This window comes from Pogoniulus pusillus, chromosome 6, assembly GCF_015220805.1.
Source record: "Pogoniulus pusillus isolate bPogPus1 chromosome 6, bPogPus1.pri, whole genome shotgun sequence".
NCBI classification, from domain to species: Eukaryota; Metazoa; Chordata; class Aves; order Piciformes; family Lybiidae; genus Pogoniulus; species Pogoniulus pusillus.
The window spans coordinates 44,328,658-44,333,394 of record NC_087269.1 but is presented as its reverse complement, the minus strand read 5'-3'; positions in this window follow the sequence as shown (position 1 = coordinate 44,333,394).

Here is a 4,737-nt window from a genome sequence, read left to right as displayed (position 1 = left end):
TACTGTTTGTTTCTAAGTGTTTTATCTTAGCACTAATGGGCTTAGCAGGAAAAAAAACTCCTCCAAATGTGGTTTTATATTGTCAGTACTTTAAGGCATTGCCTAAATTGCCCTTGGCAAATCTTTTTTGAAAGGGGTGAAAATCAGCTCTTACTGGGCAAGAGTTTTGGATTCTCTAGCTTCAATATGCTAGCAGGTGCCACCAGAATATCTTGGTCCTGTGATTGGATTATCTGGTCCTGCATGAAAGCTTCCCATTATTTTTCTTCCAGCTTGATATTAAGTAGACCTTCAAAGAGTGTTCCATTTGTGTCTTCCATTATGTGCCCAGTTCTGGCATACCAAGACTAAGCAAGCAGCATCTCTCTGGGCAAGCAGTATCAGACTCTTCCCAAATGTGTCTCATTACTTGGTGATTTTCTGTGAGGCAGGCGTGAATGGGGTCACTTGATTGCTTTGTGAGTAAACTTGTTTTAGTGATGTGGTGTTATACTTTCTTAAGGTGAATGGAGAGGAGAGGTAGAAAATGTGAAACCACTTCCATGCTGTTAAATGATTCAAGTATTTCTCTGCATGACAAGAAGCTTTAAAGATTCTGTTGAAAAAGCAGAGGAATTAATCATTTTTCTGTCATAAATGAAATCAAATAGTTAATGTGCTACACATATTTTTAATACTTCATTTTCAAACAGGCAGTGGGACAGATAACATCAGTAATTTCTTGGGCTTCTTCCTGAACAAGTTTGTTGGTTTTTTTTTATCAAGCCAAAATTCATTATTATTATTATTACACTGTGGTAATATTTGCTATCTTAGATGGGAGATCCTGCATGGAATCAGGCTGTCTCACACAAAAGCTTTCTGTTGAATGGGTTTGTAGACTTTGTGAATGCTCAGCATTTCAGGATTTTCTTAATTAATCTCATAATGTTCTGTGAGCTGATACTCAAATCCTGATGCATCCAACTTTGCCTATGTGATATTAAGCTGAAGCCTGACTCAAAATTAATTTATTAGTAATTGGGTTTTGCCTGTGAGCTTCAGCTGAGGTCAGGTGTGTACAAAAACATGATTTATGCTTAAGGAATTGAAAAGTCTCTGTTGAATAGACAGCTGCTGCCTACAGAGATTTACAAGAAAGCTGTTGGTATTTTTTGCCCTGCAGATTTGGCACAGGTGGGCCCACTCTGCAGGGCTGTTTTCCTCTTCTGACATATTGTGCTAATCTAAACCAGCGAGGACATGTTTCCTATTAATCTGCTTTTATGCTGTTGTAAGCAAACTTCCATCTTGTGTATTGTGTGACTAGTAGGCAGCAGTGTGGCCAGGTGGCATCCTGGCCTGGATCAGGAACACTGTGGCCAGTGGGATGAGGGAGGTTATTCTGCCCCTGTGCTCAGCACTGGTCAGGCCACACCTTGAGTGCTGTGTCCAGTTCTGGGCTCCTCAATTCAAGAGAGATGTTGAGGTGCTGGAAGGTGTCCACAGGAGGGCGACAAAGCTGGTGAGGGGCCTGGAACACAAAAACCCTATGAGGAGAGGCTGAGGGAGCTGGGGGTGTGCAGCCTGCAGAAGAGGAGGCTCAGAGGGGACCTCATTGCTCTCTACAACTACCTGAAGGGAGGCTGTAGCCAAGTGGGGGTTGGTCTCTTCTCCCAGACAACCACCAACAGAACGAGGGGACACAGTCTCAAGTTGTGCCAGAGAAAGTCTAGGCTGGATGTTAGGAGGAAGTTGTTGGCAGAGAGAGTGATTGGCATTGGAATGGGCTGCCCAGGGAGGTGGTGGAGGCACCGTCCCTGGAGGTGTTCAAGCAAAGCCTGGATGAGGCACTTAGTGCCATGGTCTGGTTGATTGGATAGGGCTGGGTGCTAGGTTGGACTGGGTGATCTTGGAGGTCTCTTCCAACCTGCTTGATTCTGTGATTCTATGAGCCCTGCTAAAAGGAGAGCAGAACCTTTGCAGTCTCCTGCAGTGCTGGCTGTATTTTTGCAGCTGGTGAGAGGAGCAGTTCAGCAGCCATGCCAGCAAGGCTGGCTCTGCTTTGGACCTGGGCGGCACTTTGCACTGCGCTGGTCGCACGGTGAGCCTGGCCAGGGCCTCTTCGCTCGCAGTTCCTGGGCCTTTCGGGGTCTGAAGGCCTGCAGAAAAGCTGGGGAGGGACTTTTTAGGCTATCAGGGAGTGACAGGACTAGGGGGAATGAAGTGAAGATGGAGATCGGGTAGGTTCAGACTGGATATGAGGGGGAAGTTCTTCTGCATGAGAGTGGTGAGAGCCTGGAATGGGTTGCCCAGGGAGGCCGTTGAGGCCCTGTCCCTGGAGGTGCTTACGGCCAGGCTGGATGAGGAGAGGGTACTTAGTGCTTGTGAGTAAGGTGGTTTAAACAGCAGCAGTTCAGCCTACAAGGATGGTTGTGGGTCTTGAGCATCTCTCCTATGAAGAAAAGACAGAGAACTGGGTGTGGAGCAGGCTGAGAGGGGACCTTATCAGCATCTGAGGGGTGGGTGTCAAGGTGAAGGTGCCAGGCTCCGGTGACAGGACAAGGGACAGCAGGTACAGCCTTGAGAACCAGATGATTTTTGTGCTCCCTTCCAACCCTGCCTGATTCTAGGATCTGCAGTGCTGCTCTGAAGGCCACTGTAAATCCTCTGCTCCAGCGTGTGGGGAGCAGAGCATGCAGGTTGGGATGGTTGCTGTACATACATGGAACTGGCAGCTGTGCTCCGCTCCCAGCTACAGCTGGGAGAGAGTCTGGTACTGGGTATGAGGAGAGCTACCAGAGGCTTAAATATTTGGGATTTAGTGTGAAAGACTAACTAGAAGTCTTTGCTGCAGTACTAGCAAGGCCCTCTCATAGTTGTCAACCTGGAACAGCTCAGTTTTGTCCTGGAGGGAAAAGGAAGGAACACAACCCCCACACCGTGGCAGCGCTGAGGCGGTTGTGCTGCGCGCTTCACACCGGCCCTGTGCTGCACCAGCACCTCCGCGCCCAAGCTGAGGGAGACCTCGGGAGGGCCACTCCCTGCCACCAGCTGTTGGGGAAGGCTTCTGGCCTTGGAGAAGAAACTAGGGCCCCGAAATATGCTCTGTAACCTCCGAAGTCGTATGCTTCCCTCTGTCCTCAGAACCCCGCTCCCCGCCGCTTAGCTGGGCCTGCAGTCTGCGTTCCTGCCTCGCCTGGGTTTCGGGTAGGGAGGAAGCTGAAGCCGTAGGCTGTGTCCCTGGCTGCAGCCACCAAGTAAAACTGCCTGTGAGGAAAATGGAAACAGTATTCACTCTTCCTCATCGACTGGGGAGAAAAAAGCAAAGCTTGAGTTATCAGAGGGAATCACCAGCAGCAGTCTGTGCTGGCAGGTGGTAGGACAAGGAGCTGAACTGTTCTCACCTCAGATAAACCTAGCCAGGGCCACAGGAGCTAGGAATCATTAGCACTCCTGTTTGTGATTAAGCCCAAGGCAAACCTGAAAACCTGAGCATACCAAAGTGGTTTGTTCAATGATTTCCATCTTTAAGATTTGGGGTTTTTTTGAATAAGGTAATTTCCTGGTAGGAGGAACCATGTGGGCCTTCAGATGGACCACGTCCCAAAACGTATTGTCTAGGGGAGGATACTTAGTGCTTGTCAGTAAGATGATTTAAACAGCAGCAGTTCAGCCTACAAGGATGGTTGTGGGTCTTGAGCATCTCTCCTATAAAGAAAAGAGAGAGAACTGGGTGTGGAGCAGGCTGAGAGGGGACCTTATCAGCATCTGAGGGGTGGGTGTCAAGATGAAGGTGCTAGGCCTCAGTGACAGGACAAGGGACAACAGGTACAGCCTTGAACATGAGAGGTTCCACCTCAACACAAGGGGATGCTTTAATATGAGAGTGAGAGCACTGGAACACGCTGCCCAAACAGGTTGTGGAGTCTCCTTCTCTAGAGACTTTCAAAACCTGCCTGAATGCATTCGTGTGTGGCCTGCCCTAGGTGATCCTGCTTTGACAGAGGGGTTGGACTCAATCTCTAGAGGTTCCTTCCAAGCCCTAACATTCTGTGATTCTGTGATACGAGGCTGCAGAAATGTGTAAAAAGAGAGAAACTGAAAATGCAGAGAAATGGGCTATATGCAGTTTTAAATTAGAATTAAAAATAGATGAGATGTGAAGGGGAGATGGGGTACAAGCGAGAGGGCAGCTGTGTTGCTCTCAAAGGTCTGCTATGTACAGTTCTACCTGTGCACATGCTCAGAGGAGGCCAGTGCTAGGCGAGGAGATGGCTTTTCAAATAAGACCTTTCCTAGGAAGTATAAAGCTAGATGAAGAATAATTTCCATGTTAATTGCCAGATAAGTTTTGAAAAGAGTAGGCCTCATTCCTCCTAACTTTTAGTGTCACTTCAGTGCGATTTCAAGCTGGAATTAGTGATGCATGTACTGGAGCAGATGAGGTCTCGTGCCCTGTCCTGCAGGCTGGTTATGGGGTGAGTATCAGGTAAATGCCCACTAAAGCTGTTTGTAATGTGTCTGTTAGTTCATCTCCATGCCTTGGCTCCAATTGCTCATTGTGTGTTCAGGACTTCACCCCACACATTTTCAAGCTGCTCTGTACATTATTTGTGGTGGAAAACTCTTTTCTGATTCAAGAGAATAAAAAATACCTGCAAGGTTAGTTGGCAGTATAGCTGCGGGAGAATGTAGAAATCATACTAGGGCCAAATAGAGCTGAAAGAATGATATTTATATGGGTTTTGCTGTTTT